Genomic DNA, 14,513 nt, shown 5'->3' with positions numbered 1-14,513 from the left:
TGTGCTAAAAGAGGTGGAGTTATGCAGATCTAAAACGCGTGGATTGCAGCAGCAGCAAGCCGAAAAGTGCAGGCATGTGAGGGATCTAGAGGTTGACAGCATGTCTTCTTAACGGGAGTCCAGGTGGCCATCTCCACAAATGGACTTTTCAGAATCCTTGGGTGGCACCGTAGTCGGAAACCAATTCTGGTTATCGCTTCTCGGCCTTTTGGCTAAGATCAAGTGTAGTATCTGTTCTTACCAGTTTAATATCTGATACGTCCCCTATCTGGGGACCATATATTAAATGGATTTTTAGAACAGGGAGATGGAAAAAGAGCTTGCTCTGTCCACTCCACGCATTGACCTGGTATTGCAGTATCTCCAGGACCGGTGCACCCCTTCTTTAATGCAGTTTCTAAAATCAGAAAGAATTGAATTCAATGCTTTTTGTTCATTTTGCTTGTTTGTCGGATTTTGGGATGGACTCTTTGGCTTTGCTTTTCTTCTCCTCATTGGATTTTTCATGTTAAAAGTTGCAGAAGCCAGATGACAAGCTCATTTTGGTTCAACTTCAGCAACTGTGCATTGCATTGCCATGTAATGTAATGTAATGCAATGCTATCTATCTAGCTCTCCCTCTATACTTCCTTTTGGATAAACAGACATATTAGGCAAGCATTTTGGAGCTTTCACCTAAATAACTACAGGTGGTGAGATAAGCTGCACAATATAATTGACCTTTCAGTATATTGTTGCACACACACCATCTATTTAGCAAATGCCCTTGTTATCAACAGCAGCCTTTTAAACTCACCTGAGCTAACAGGTATGTGAGCTGGTTACTCTGCTGCGCTTAAAATTTCTTTTTTGGTTTGCTACAATGCCTTTTCTGAAACGTTGTCTCCCTCTGCTGGAACACTGACTTCTTTCATTTAATGCCTGCAGACTATAAAAGAGAAACCAACCCAAAAAGTTTGGTTGATTAGTCTGTGGCATTCTTTTAAACTGTTGCTTATGGCGGTCTCTGTGAGCTTCTCAGTGACATTCAGCCATCCAGGTATCCCGCCTGCAGTAGACGGAATGTGGCAATGGAACGCTGGCTGCGCGTGTCATAATAGGCTCTGAGCCTTTATATACCTGTGCACAGCAGCAGCCACCTTCAGTCTGCTGCTGGACAGCCAGCAGCAGCAGCAGGAGAGGTAATTAATCAGCAACCCTCCTGCTAAGGGTAGACAGCTGCTCGTTCCACCCCCCCCCCCGCCTTAATTGGTTCTCCTCCCTTCCAACGGTGTTGAGGCGGGTGGGAACAGCCGGGGGTTGAGGGTACTGTGCTAAAAGAGGTGGAGTTATGCAGATCTAAAACGCGTGGATTGCAGCAGCAGCAAGCCGAAAAGTGCAGGCATGTGAGGGATCTAGAGGTTGACAGCATGTCTTCTTAACGGGAGTCCAGGTGGCCATCTCCACAAATGGACTTTTCAGAATCCTTGGGTGGCACCGTAGTCGGAAACCAATTCTGGTTATCGCTTCTCGGCCTTTTGGCTAAGATCAAGTGTAGTATCTGTTCTTATCAGTTTAATATCTGATACGTCCCCTATCTGGGGACCATATATTAAATGGATTTTTAGAACAGGGAGATGGAAAAAGAGCTTGCTCTGTCCACTCCACGCATTGACCTGGTATTGCAGTATCTCCAGGACTGGTGCACCCCTTCTTTAATGCAGTTTCTAAAATCAGAAAGAATTGAATTCAATGCTTTTTGTACATTTTGCTTGTTTGTCGGATTTTGGGATGGACTCTTTGGCTTTGCTTTTCTTCTCCTCATTGGATTTTTCATGTTAAAAGTTGCAGAAGCCAGATGACAAGCTCATTTTGGTTCAACTTCAGCAACTGTGCATTGCATTGCCATGTAATGTAATGTAATGCAATGCTATCTATCTAGCTCTCCCTCTATACTTCCTTTTGGATAAACAGACATATTAGGCAAGCATTTTGGAGCTTTCACCTAAATAACTACAGGTGGTGAGATAAGCTGCACAATATAATTGACCTTTCAGTATATTGTTGCACACACACCATCTATTTAGCAAATGCCCTTGTTATCAACAGCAGCCTTTTAAACTCACCTGAGCTAACAGGTATGTGAGCTGGTTACTCTGCTGCGCTTAAAATTTCTTTTTTGGTTTGCTACAATGCCTTTTCTGAAACGTTGTCTCCCTCTGCTGGAACACTGACTTCTTTCATTTAATGCCTGCAGACTATAAAAGAGAAACCAACCCAAAAAGTTTGGTTGATTAGTCTGTGGCATTCTTTTAAACTGTTGCTTATGGCGGTCTCTGTGAGCTTCTCAGTGACATTCAGCCATCCAGGTATCCCGCCTGCAGTAGACGGAATGTGGCAATGGAACGCTGGCTGCGCGTGTCATAATAGGCTCTGAGCCTTTATATACCTGCGCACAGCAGCAGCCACCTTCAGTCTGCTGCTGGACAGCCAGCAGCAGCAGCAGCAGGAGAGGTAATTAATCAGCAACCCTCCTGCTAAGGGTAGACAGCTGCTCGTTCCACCCCCCCACCCCCCGCCTTAATTGGTTCTCCTCCCTTCCAACGGTGTTGAGGCGGGTGGGAACAGCCGGGGGTTGAGGGTACTGTGCTAAAAGAGGTGGAGTTATGCAGATCTAAAACGCGTGGATTGCAGCAGCAGCAAGCCGAAAAGTGCAGGCATGTGAGGGATCTAGAGGTTGACAGCATGTCTTCTTAACGGGAGTCCAGGTGGCCATCTCCACAAATGGACTTTTCAGAATCCTTGGGTGGCACCGTAGTCGGAAACCAATTCTGGTTATCGCTTCTCGGCCTTTTGGCTAAGATCAAGTGTAGTATCTGTTCTTATCAGTTTAATATCTGATACGTCCCCTATCTGGGGACCATATATTAAATGGATTTTTAGAACAGGGAGATGGAAAAAGAGCTTGCTCTGTCCACTCCACGCATTGACCTGGTATTGCAGTATCTCCAGGACCGGTGCACCCCTTCTTTAATGCAGTTTCTAAAATCAGAAAGAATTGAATTCAATGCTTTTTGTTCATTTTGCTTGTTTGTCGGATTTTGGGATGGACTCTTTGGCTTTGCTTTTCTTCTCCTCATTGGATTTTTCATGTTAAAAGTTGCAGAAGCCAGATGACAAGCTCATTTTGGTTCAACTTCAGCAACTGTGCATTGCATTGCCATGTAATGTAATGTAATGCAATGCTATCTATCTAGCTCTCCCTCTATACTTCCTTTTGGATAAACAGACATATTAGGCAAGCATTTTGGAGCTTTCACCTAAATAACTACAGGTGGTGAGATAAGCTGCACAATATAATTGACCTTTCAGTATATTGTTGCACACACACCATCTATTTAGCAAATGCCCTTGTTATCAACAGCAGCCTTTTAAACTCACCTGAGCTAACAGGTATGTGAGCTGGTTACTCTGCTGCGCTTAAAATTTCTTTTTTGGTTTGCTACAATGCCTTTTCTGAAACGTTGTCTCCCTCTGCTGGAACACTGACTTCTTTCATTTAATGCCTGCAGACTATAAAAGAGAAACCAACCCAAAAAGTTTGGTTGATTAGTCTGTGGCATTCTTTTAAACTGTTGCTTATGGCGGTCTCTGTGAGCTTCTCAGTGACATTCAGCCATCCAGGTATCCCGCCTGCAGTAGACGGAATGTGGCAATGGAACGCTGGCTGCGCGTGTCATAATAGGCTCTGAGCCTTTATATACCTGCGCACAGCAGCAGCCACCTTCAGTCTGCTGCTGGACAGCCAGCAGCAGCAGCAGCAGGAGAGGTAATTAATCAGCAACCCTCCTGCTAAGGGTAGACAGCTGCTCGTTCCACCCCCCCCCCCGCCTTAATTGGTTCTCCTCCCTTCCAACGGTGTTGAGGCGGGTGGGAACAGCCGGGGGTTGAGGGTACTGTGCTAAAAGAGGTGGAGTTATGCAGATCTAAAACGCGTGGATTGCAGCAGCAGCAAGCCGAAAAGTGCAGGCATGTGAGGGATCTAGAGGTTGACAGCATGTCTTCTTAACGGGAGTCCAGGTGGCCATCTCCACAAATGGACTTTTCAGAATCCTTGGGTGGCACCGTAGTCGGAAACCAATTCTGGTTATCGCTTCTCGGCCTTTTGGCTAAGATCAAGTGTAGTATCTTTCGAAAAGGCGGTTTTGGATGTTGGCCGCCCTAGTAGATTGATACATTATGCACACTGGGGTTTAGGCGCTTGTTAGTACGCCAGGTGGCTAATATAGTCATCTGGTGGAAAGCATGGCCCCCCAGGATCGACGCCATTGGGCCGGGGAAGATCGAAAGCCCGAAGTGTGAAGTGCCCCAGGAGTGGTGACCCTGGGGTGCCTTAACTCACTGGGATTGGGAACCCCACTTGAGTTTATGGCACATTTGCACAAGCACTTCAAATTTTCTTTCTTCGCACACACCCTTATTCCGGGCCTTCTGGCCTTAGGATGGGGAATTTTTCAATTCCCGGTCGAAGGTCCGGGCAGTATTATACTGTGAAACCTTCACTATTTATTTAATTTCTTTGTCACTGTGTGTCCACTTATTCACGTGTGTCACGTCCTACTAGGATTTTGTCGGGATGCGGTTCCCTTACGGGTTCCTCTCTTGGCAGGTCTAGGGGGGGAGTGTGTGGCCATCAGGTTCCGCTCCCCCCTGAACCCCCCTGGCTCTCCTCTTTCGGGAGGAGAGCGTTGTTGGCTCCCCTCTTCCGGGAGGGGAGCACAGTCTTTGGCTCCCAGTGCCTTGCTCGGGTGAGAACTCGGGCAGGTGCTGGGGGTAAGATTGGGTCGCCTCTGGCTTCGGCTGGAGGTGGCTTTTTGTCCCTGTTCCTCGCTGTGGCCTTTTGGCTCGGAGGGACGGGGAATGGTTTGGGGGACCCTTCTCCTTTTGGAGAGGGTTTCAAGAAGACCAGCATCCTAGTGCACTTTTTTTGTGGCACTTGTCACTTTTTTAAGCGCACTCGGGTTTTGTACACGAATTCGGGCTTTCAAAAAGAAAAAAATCTGTTCTTATCAGTTTAATATCTGATACGTCCCCTATCTGGGGACCATATATTAAATGGATTTTTAGAACAGGGAGATGGAAAAAGAGCTTGCTCTGTCCACTCCACGCATTGACCTGGTATTGCAGTATCTCCAGGACCGGTGCACCCCTTCTTTAATGCAGTTTCTAAAATCAGAAAGAATTGAATTCAATGCTTTTTGTTCATTTTGCTTGTTTGTCGGATTTTGGGATGGACTCTTTGGCTTTGCTTTTCTTCTCCTCATTGGATTTTTCATGTTAAAAGTTGCAGAAGCCAGATGACAAGCTCATTTTGGTTCAACTTCAGCAACTGTGCATTGCATTGCCATGTAATGTAATGTAATGCAATGCTATCTATCTAGCTCTCCCTCTATACTTCCTTTTGGATAAACAGACATATTAGGCAAGCATTTTGGAGCTTTCACCTAAATAACTACAGGTGGTGAGATAAGCTGCACAATATAATTGACCTTTCAGTATATTGTTGCACACACACCATCTATTTAGCAAATGCCCTTGTTATCAACAGCAGCCTTTTAAACTCACCTGAGCTAACAGGTATGTGAGCTGGTTACTCTGCTGCGCTTAAAATTTCTTTTTTGGTTTGCTACAATGCCTTTTCTGAAACGTTGTCTCCCTCTGCTGGAACACTGACTTCTTTCATTTAATGCCTGCAGACTATAAAAGAGAAACCAACCCAAAAAGTTTGGTTGATTAGTCTGTGGCATTCTTTTAAACTGTTGCTTATGGCGGTCTCTGTGAGCTTCTCAGTGACATTCAGCCATCCAGGTATCCCGCCTGCAGTAGACGGAATGTGGCAATGGAACGCTGGCTGCGCGTGTCATAATAGGCTCTGAGCCTTTATATACCTGCGCACAGCAGCAGCCACCTTCAGTCTGCTGCTGGACAGCCAGCAGCAGCAGCAGCAGGAGAGGTAATTAATCAGCAACCCTCCTGCTAAGGGTAGACAGCTGCTCGTTCCACCCCCCCCCCCCGCCTTAATTGGTTCTCCTCCCTTCCAACGGTGTTGAGGCGGGTGGGAACAGCCGGGGGTTGAGGGTACTGTGCTAAAAGAGGTGGAGTTATGCAGATCTAAAACGCGTGGATTGCAGCAGCAGCAAGCCGAAAAGTGCAGGCATGTAAGGGATCTAGAGGTTGACAGCATGTCTTCTTAACGGGAGTCCAGGTGGCCATCTCCACAAATGGACTTTTCAGAATCCTTGGGTGGCACCGTAGTCGGAAACCAATTCTGGTTATCGCTTCTCGGCCTTTTGGCTAAGATCAAGTGTAGTATCTGTTCTTATCAGTTTAATATCTGATACGTCCCCTATCTGGGGACCATATATTAAATGGATTTTTAGAACAGGGAGATGGAAAAAGAGCTTGCTCTGTCCACTCCACGCATTGACCTGGTATTGCAGTATCTCCAGGACCGGTGCACCCCTTCTTTAATGCAGTTTCTAAAATCAGAAAGAATTGAATTCAATGCTTTTTGTTCATTTTGCTTGTTTGTCGGATTTTGGGATGGACTCTTTGGCTTTGCTTTTCTTCTCCTCATTGGATTTTTCATGTTAAAAGTTGCAGATGCCAGATGACAAGCTCATTTTGGTTCAACTTCAGCAACTGTGCATTGCATTGCCATGTAATGTAATGTAATGCAATGCTATCTATCTAGCTCTCCCTCTATACTTCCTTTTGGATAAACAGACATATTAGGCAAGCATTTTGGAGCTTTCACCTAAATAACTACAGGTGGTGAGATAAGCTGCACAATATAATTGACCTTTCAGTATATTGTTGCACACACACCATCTATTTAGCAAATGCCCTTGTTATCAACAGCAGCCTTTTAAACTCACCTGAGCTAACAGGTATGTGAGCTGGTTACTCTGCTGCGCTTAAAATTTCTTTTTTGGTTTGCTACAATGCCTTTTCTGAAACGTTGTCTCCCTCTGCTGGAACACTGACTTCTTTCATTTAATGCCTGCAGACTATAAAAGAGAAACCAACCCAAAAAGTTTGGTTGATTAGTCTGTGGCATTCTTTTAAACTGTTGCTTATGGCGGTCTCTGTGAGCTTCTCAGTGACATTCAGCCATCCAGGTATCCCGCCTGCAGTAGACGGAATGTGGCAATGGAACGCTGGCTGCGCGTGTCATAATAGGCTCTGAGCCTTTATATACCTGCGCACAGCAGCAGCCACCTTCAGTCTGCTGCTGGACAGCCAGCAGCAGCAGCAGCAGGAGAGGTAATTAATCAGCAACCCTCCTGCTAAGGGTAGACAGCTGCTCGTTCCACCCCCCCCCCCGCCTTAATTGGTTCTCCTCCCTTCCAACGGTGTTGAGGCGGGTGGGAACAGCCGGGGGTTGAGGGTACTGTGCTAAAAGAGGTGGAGTTATGCAGATCTAAAACGCGTGGATTGCAGCAGCAGCAAGCCGAAAAGTGCAGGCATGTGAGGGATCTAGAGGTTGACAGCATGTCTTCTTAACGGGAGTCCAGGTGGCCATCTCCACAAATGGACTTTTCAGAATCCTTGGGTGGCACCGTAGTCGGAAACCAATTCTGGTTATCACTTCTCGGCCTTTTGGCTAAGATCAAGTGTAGTATCTGTTCTTATCAGTTTAATATCTGATACGTCCCCTATCTGGGGACCATATATTAAATGGATTTTTAGAACAGGGAGATGGAAAAAGAGCTTGCTCTGTCCACTCCACGCATTGACCTGGTATTGCAGTATCTCCAGGACCGGTGCACCCCTTCTTTAATGCAGTTTCTAAAATCAGAAAGAATTGAATTCAATGCTTTTTGTTCATTTTGCTTGTTTGTCGGATTTTGGGATGGACTCTTTGGCTTTGCTTTTCTTCTCCTCATTGGATTTTTCATGTTAAAAGTTGCAGAAGCCAGATGACAAGCTCATTTTGGTTCAACTTCAGCAACTGTGCATTGCATTGCCATGTAATGTAATGTAATGCAATGCTATCTATCTAGCTCTCCCTCTATACTTCCTTTTGGATAAACAGACATATTAGGCAAGCATTTTGGAGCTTTCACCTAAATAACTACAGGTGGTGAGATAAGCTGCACAATATAATTGACCTTTCAGTATATTGTTGCACACACACCATCTATTTAGCAAATGCCCTTGTTATCAACAGCAGCCTTTTAAACTCACCTGAGCTAACAGGTATGTGAGCTGGTTACTCTGCTGCGCTTAAAATTTCTTTTTTGGTTTGCTACAATGCCTTTTCTGAAACGTTGTCTCCCTCTGCTGGAACACTGACTTCTTTCATTTAATGCCTGCAGACTATAAAAGAGAAACCAACCCAAAAAGTTTGGTTGATTAGTCTGTGGCATTCTTTTAAACTGTTGCTTATGGCGGTCTCTGTGAGCTTCTCAGTGACATTCAGCCATCCAGGTATCCCGCCTGCAGTAGACGGAATGTGGCAATGGAACGCTGGCTGCGCGTGTCATAATAGGCTCTGAGCCTTTATATACCTGCGCACAGCAGCAGCCACCTTCAGTCTGCTGCTGGACAGCCAGCAGCAGCAGCAGCAGGAGAGGTAATTAATCAGCAACCCTCCTGCTAAGGGTAGACAGCTGCTCGTTCCACTCCCCCCCCCCCCGCCTTAATTGGTTCTCCTCCCTTCCAACGGTGTTGAGGCGGGTGGGAACAGCCGGGGGTTGAGGGTACTGTGCTAAAAGAGGTGGAGTTATGCAGATCTAAAACGCGTGGATTGCAGCAGCAGCAAGCCGAAAAGTGCAGGCATGTGAGGGATCTAGAGGTTGACAGCATGTCTTCTTAACGGGAGTCCAGGTGGCCATCTCCACAAATGGACTTTTCAGAATCCTTGGGTGGCACCGTAGTCGGAAACCAATTCTGGTTATCGCTTCTCGGCCTTTTGGCTAAGATCAAGTGTAGTATCTGTTCTTATCAGTTTAATATCTGATACGTCCCCTATCTGGGGACCATATATTAAATGGATTTTTAGAACAGGGAGATGGAAAAAGAGCTTGCTCTGTCCACTCCACGCATTGACCTGGTATTGCAGTATCTCCAGGACCGGTGCACCCCTTCTTTAATGCAGTTTCTAAAATCAGAAAGAATTGAATTCAATGCTTTTTGTTCATTTTGCTTGTTTGTCGGATTTTGGGATGGACTCTTTGGCTTTGCTTTTCTTCTCCTCATTGGATTTTTCATGTTAAAAGTTGCAGAAGCCAGATGACAAGCTCATTTTGGTTCAACTTCAGCAACTGTGCATTGCATTGCCATGTAATGTAATGTAATGCAATGCTATCTATCTAGCTCTCCCTCTATACTTCCTTTTGGATAAACAGACATATTAGGCAAGCATTTTGGAGCTTTCACCTAAATAACTACAGGTGGTGAGATAAGCTGCACAATATAATTGACCTTTCAGTATATTGTTGCACACACACCATCTATTTAGCAAATGCCCTTGTTATCAACAGCAGCCTTTTAAACTCACCTGAGCTAACAGGTATGTGAGCTGGTTACTCTGCTGCGCTTAAAATTTCTTTTTTGGTTTGCTACAATGCCTTTTCTGAAACGTTGTCTCCCTCTGCTGGAACACTGACTTCTTTCATTTAATGCCTGCAGACTATAAAAGAGAAACCAACCCAAAAAGTTTGGTTGATTAGTCTGTGGCATTCTTTTAAACTGTTGCTTATGGCGGTCTCTGTGAGCTTCTCAGTGACATTCAGCCATCCAGGTATCCCGCCTGCAGTAGACGGAATGTGGCAATGGAACGCTGGCTGCGCGTGTCATAATAGGCTCTGAGCCTTTATATACCTGCGCACAGCAGCAGCCACCTTCAGTCTGCTGCTGGACAGCCAGCAGCAGCAGCAGCAGGAGAGGTAATTAATCAGCAACCCTCCTGCTAAGGGTAGACAGCTGCTCGTTCCACCCCCCCCCCGCCTTAATTGGTTCTCCTCCCTTCCAACGGTGTTGAGGCGGGTGGGAACAGCCGGGGGTTGAGGGTACTGTGCTAAAAGAGGTGGAGTTATGCAGATCTAAAACGCGTGGATTGCAGCAGCAGCAAGCCGAAAAGTGCAGGCATGTGAGGGATCTAGAGGTTGACAGCATGTCTTCTTAACGGGAGTCCAGGTGGCCATCTCCACAAATGGACTTTTCAGAATCCTTGGGTGGCACCGTAGTCGGAAACCAATTCTGGTTATCGCTTCTCGGCCTTTTGGCTAAGATCAAGTGTAGTATCTGTTCTTATCAGTTTAATATCTGATACGTCCCCTATCTGGGGACCATATATTAAATGGATTTTTAGAACAGGGAGATGGAAAAAGAGCTTGCTCTGTCCACTCCACGCATTGACCTGGTATTGCAGTATCTCCAGGACCGGTGCACCCCTTCTTTAATGCAGTTTCTAAAATCAGAAAGAATTGAATTCAATGCTTTTAGTTCATTTTGCTTGTTTGTCGGATTTTGGGATGGACTCTTTGGCTTTGCTTTTCTTCTCCTCATTGGATTTTTCATGTTAAAAGTTGCAGATGCCAGATGACAAGCTCATTTTGGTTCAACTTCAGCAACTGTGCATTGCATTGCCATGTAATGTAATGTAATGCAATGCTATCTATCTAGCTCTCCCTCTATACTTCCTTTTGGATAAACAGACATATTAGGCAAGCATTTTGGAGCTTTCACCTAAATAACTACAGGTGGTGAGATAAGCTGCACAATATAATTGACCTTTCAGTATATTGTTGCACACACACCATCTATTTAGCAAATGCCCTTGTTATCAACAGCAGCCTTTTAAACTCACCTGAGCTAACATGTATGTGAGCTGGTTACTCTGCTGCGCTTAAAATTTCTTTTTTGGTTTGCTACAATGCCTTTTCTGAAACGTTGTCTCCCTCTGCTGGAACACTGACTTCTTTTATTTAATGCCTGCAGACTATAAAAGAGAAACCAACCCAAAAAGTTTGGTTGATTAGTCTGTGGCATTCTTTTAAACTGTTGCTTATGGCGGTCTCTGTGAGCTTCTCAGTGACATTCAGCCATCCAGGTATCCCGCCTGCAGTAGACGGAATGTGGCAATGGAACGCTGGCTGCGCGTGTCATAATAGGCTCTGAGCCTTTATATACCTGCGCACAGCAGCAGCCACCTTCAGTCTGCTGCTGGACAGCCAGCAGCAGCAGCAGCAGGAGAGGTAATTAATCAGCAACCCTCCTGCTAAGGGTAGACAGCTGCTCGTTCCACCCCCCCCCCCCACCTTAATTGGTTCTCCTCCCTTCCAACGGTGTTGAGGCGGGTGGGAACAGCCGGGGGTTGAGGGTACTGTGCTAAAAGAGGTGGAGTTATGCAGATCTAAAACGCGTGGATTGCAGCAGCAGCAAGCCGAAAAGTGCAGGCATGTGAGGGATCTAGAGGTTGACAGCATGTCTTCTTAACGGGAGTCCAGGTGGCCATCTCCACAAATGGACTTTTCAGAATCCTTGGGTGGCACCGTAGTCGGAAACCAATTCTGGTTATCGCTTCTCGGCCTTTTGGCTAAGATCAAGTGTAGTATCTGTTCTTATCAGTTTAATATCTGATACGTCCCCTATCTGGGGACCATATATTAAATGGATTTTTAGAACAGGGAGATGGAAAAAGAGCTTGCTCTGTCCACTCCACGCATTGACCTGGTAATGCAGTATCTCCAGGACCGGTGCACCCCTTCTTTAATGCAGTTTCTAAAATCAGAAAGAATTGAATTCAATGCTTTTTGTTCATTTTGCTTGTTTGTCGGATTTTGGGATGGACTCTTTGGCTTTGCTTTTCTTCTCCTCATTGGATTTTTCATGTTAAAAGTTGCAGAAGCCAGATGACAAGCTCATTTTGGTTCAACTTCAGCAACTGTGCATTGCATTGCCATGTAATGTAATGTAATGCAATGCTATCTATCTAGCTCTCCCTCTATACTTCCTTTTGGATAAACAGACATATTAGGCAAGCATTTTGGAGCTTTCACCTAAATAACTACAGGTGGTGAGATAAGCTGCACAATATAATTGACCTTTCAGTATATTGTTGCACACACACCATCTATTTAGCAAATGCCCTTGTTATCAACAGCAGCCTTTTAAACTCACCTGAGCTAACAGGTATGTGAGCTGGTTACTCTGCTGCGCTTAAAATTTCTTTTTTGGTTTGCTACAATGCCTTTTCTGAAACGTTGTCTCCCTCTGCTGGAACACTGACTTCTTTCATTTAATGCCTGCAGACTATAAAAGAGAAACCAACCCAAAAAGTTTGGTTGATTAGTCTGTGGCATTCTTTTAAACTGTTGCTTATGGCGGTCTCTGTGAGCTTCTCAGTGACATTCAGCCATCCAGGTATCCCGCCTGCAGTAGACGGAATGTGGCAATGGAACGCTGGCTGCGCGTGTCATAATAGGCTCTGAGCCTTTATATACCTGCGCACAGCAGCAGCCACCTTCAGTCTGCTGCTGGACAGCCAGCAGCAGCAGCAGCAGGAGAGGTAATTAATCAGCAACCCTCCTGCTAAGGGTAGACAGCTGCTCGTTCCACCCCCCCCCCCCGCCTTAATTGGTTCTCCTCCCTTCCAACGGTGTTGAGGCGGGTGGGAACAGCCGGGGGTTGAGGGTACTGTGCTAAAAGAGGTGGAGTTATGCAGATCTAAAACGCGTGGATTGCAGCAGCAGCAAGCCGAAAAGTGCAGGCATGTGAGGGATCTAGAGGTTGACAGCATGTCTTCTTAACGGGAGTCCAGGTGGCCATCTCCACAAATGGACTTTTCAGAATCCTTGGGTGGCACCGTAGTCGGAAACCAATTCTGGTTATCGCTTCTCGGCCTTTTGGCTAAGATCAAGTGTAGTATCTGTTCTTATCAGTTTAATATCTGATACGTCCCCTATCTGGGGACCATATATTAAATGGATTTTTAGAACAGGGAGATGGAAAAAGAGCTTGCTCTGTCCACTCCACGCATTGACCTGGTATTGCAGTATCTCCAGGACCGGTGCACCCCTTCTTTAATGCAGTTTCTAAAATCAGAAAGAATTGAATTCAATGCTTTTTGTTCATTTTGCTTGTTTGTCGGATTTTGGGATGGACTCTTTGGCTTTGCTTTTCTTCTCCTCATTGGATTTTTCATGTTAAAAGTTGCAGAAGCCAGATGACAAGCTCATTTTGGTTCAACTTCAGCAACTGTGCATTGCATTGCCATGTAATGTAATGTAATGCAATGCTATCTATCTAGCTCTCCCTCTATACTTCCTTTTGGATAAACAGACATATTAGGCAAGCATTTTGGAGCTTTCACCTAAATAACTACAGGTGGTGAGATAAGCTGCACAATATAATTGACCTTTCAGTATATTGTTGCACACACACCATCTATTTAGCAAATGCCCTTGTTATCAACAGCAGCCTTTTAAACTCACCTGAGCTAACAGGTATGTGAGCTGGTTACTCTGCTGCGCTTAAAATTTCTTTTTTGGTTTGCTACAATGCCTTTTCTGAAACGTTGTCTCCCTCTGCTGGAACACTGACTTCTTTCATTTAATGCCTGCAGACTATAAAAGAGAAACCAACCCAAAAAGTTTGGTTGATTAGTCTGTGGCATTCTTTTAAACTGTTGCTTATGGCGGTCTCTGTGAGCTTCTCAGTGACATTCAGCCATCCAGGTATCCCGCCTGCAGTAGACGGAATGTGGCAATGGAACGCTGGCTGCGCGTGTCATAATAGGCTCTGAGCCTTTATATACCTGCGCACAGCAGCAGCCACCTTCAGTCTGCTGCTGGACAGCCAGCAGCAGCAGCAGCAGGAGAGGTAATTAATCAGCAACCCTCCTGCTAAGGGTAGACAGCTGCTCGTTCCACCCCCCCCCCGCCTTAATTGGTTCTCCTCCCTTCCAACGGTGTTGAGGCGGGTGGGAACAGCCGGGGGTTGAGGGTACTGTGCTAAAAAAGGTGGAGTTATGCAGATCTAAAACGCGTGGATTGCAGCAGCAGCAAGCCGAAAAGTGCAGGCATGTGAGGGATCTAGAGGTTGACAGCATGTCTTCTTAATGGGAGTCCAGGTGGCCATCTCCACAAATGGACTTTTCAGAATCCTTGGGTGGCACCGTAGTCGGAAACCAATTCTGGTTATCGCTTCTCGGCCTTTTGGCTAAGATTGGGTGTGGTGTTTAGGCATTGCATCTGGTCTTGGCTGATAGGTGTTTGGGGTACCCGGCTCCTTGGCCTGGGGGGATCGTCCCACCTTACGGTGGGGCTTCACCCCCCTGCTGCTATTAGGGAGCTGGCTTAGTCCCCTTACAACGTGTTGCGATCCCTTAAAAAGGCTCACGCCTTTTTTCTTTTCTTCTGTAGTTGGTACGCTTTCGTGGAAGGATGCCTGCTACAATTTCTTTTGCATCGGGAGAGCCCCGGATGAGGAACACAATCCGTATCGAGGTCTTGGAAAGTTTCAGA

General features: G+C 45.8%; 10 non-coding genes and 1 pseudogene across 10 annotated transcripts; all 11 read left to right on the top strand.

Annotated features, from left to right (window-relative positions):
• Positions 1 to 192: 192 nt before the first annotated feature.
• LOC141196070 (U2 spliceosomal RNA) lies at positions 193 to 383 on the top strand. Its single transcript, XR_012268636.1, has one exon. It is a non-coding gene; the product is annotated as a U2 spliceosomal RNA (small nuclear RNA).
• A 1,118-nt stretch (positions 384 to 1,501) lies between these two features.
• Positions 1,502 to 1,692, top strand: LOC141195810 (U2 spliceosomal RNA). Its single transcript, XR_012268386.1, has one exon. It is a non-coding gene; the product is annotated as a U2 spliceosomal RNA (small nuclear RNA).
• Positions 1,693 to 2,816: 1,124 nt separating this feature from the next.
• On the top strand, positions 2,817 to 3,007 carry LOC141194958 (U2 spliceosomal RNA). Its single transcript, XR_012267571.1, has one exon. It is a non-coding gene; the product is annotated as a U2 spliceosomal RNA (small nuclear RNA).
• Positions 3,008 to 4,128: 1,121 nt separating this feature from the next.
• LOC141196517 (U2 spliceosomal RNA) lies at positions 4,129 to 4,220 on the top strand (annotated as a pseudogene).
• Positions 4,221 to 5,009: 789 nt separating this feature from the next.
• LOC141196321 (U2 spliceosomal RNA) lies at positions 5,010 to 5,191 on the top strand. The gene has a single exon (XR_012268875.1). It is a non-coding gene; the product is annotated as a U2 spliceosomal RNA (small nuclear RNA).
• Positions 5,192 to 6,313: 1,122 nt separating this feature from the next.
• LOC141194957 (U2 spliceosomal RNA) lies at positions 6,314 to 6,504 on the top strand. The gene has a single exon (XR_012267570.1). It is a non-coding gene; the product is annotated as a U2 spliceosomal RNA (small nuclear RNA).
• Positions 6,505 to 7,625: 1,121 nt separating this feature from the next.
• LOC141195757 (U2 spliceosomal RNA) lies at positions 7,626 to 7,816 on the top strand. Its single transcript, XR_012268335.1, has one exon. It is a non-coding gene; the product is annotated as a U2 spliceosomal RNA (small nuclear RNA).
• A 1,124-nt stretch (positions 7,817 to 8,940) lies between these two features.
• Positions 8,941 to 9,131, top strand: LOC141194956 (U2 spliceosomal RNA). The gene has a single exon (XR_012267569.1). It is a non-coding gene; the product is annotated as a U2 spliceosomal RNA (small nuclear RNA).
• Positions 9,132 to 10,251: 1,120 nt separating this feature from the next.
• On the top strand, positions 10,252 to 10,442 carry LOC141194955 (U2 spliceosomal RNA). Its single transcript, XR_012267568.1, has one exon. It is a non-coding gene; the product is annotated as a U2 spliceosomal RNA (small nuclear RNA).
• A 1,122-nt stretch (positions 10,443 to 11,564) lies between these two features.
• On the top strand, positions 11,565 to 11,755 carry LOC141195834 (U2 spliceosomal RNA). The gene has a single exon (XR_012268409.1). It is a non-coding gene; the product is annotated as a U2 spliceosomal RNA (small nuclear RNA).
• A 1,122-nt stretch (positions 11,756 to 12,877) lies between these two features.
• LOC141194954 (U2 spliceosomal RNA) lies at positions 12,878 to 13,068 on the top strand. Its single transcript, XR_012267567.1, has one exon. It is a non-coding gene; the product is annotated as a U2 spliceosomal RNA (small nuclear RNA).
• The last annotated feature ends 1,445 nt before the right edge of the window (positions 13,069 to 14,513 follow it).

Source organism: Phyllobates terribilis, unplaced genomic scaffold (assembly GCF_046119375.1).
Source record: "Phyllobates terribilis strain yellow unplaced genomic scaffold, ASM4611937v1 Scaffold_74__1_contigs__length_7073193, whole genome shotgun sequence".
Classification (NCBI taxonomy): domain Eukaryota; kingdom Metazoa; phylum Chordata; class Amphibia; order Anura; family Dendrobatidae; genus Phyllobates; species Phyllobates terribilis.
This window is presented reverse-complemented; position numbering and strand designations above follow the sequence as displayed.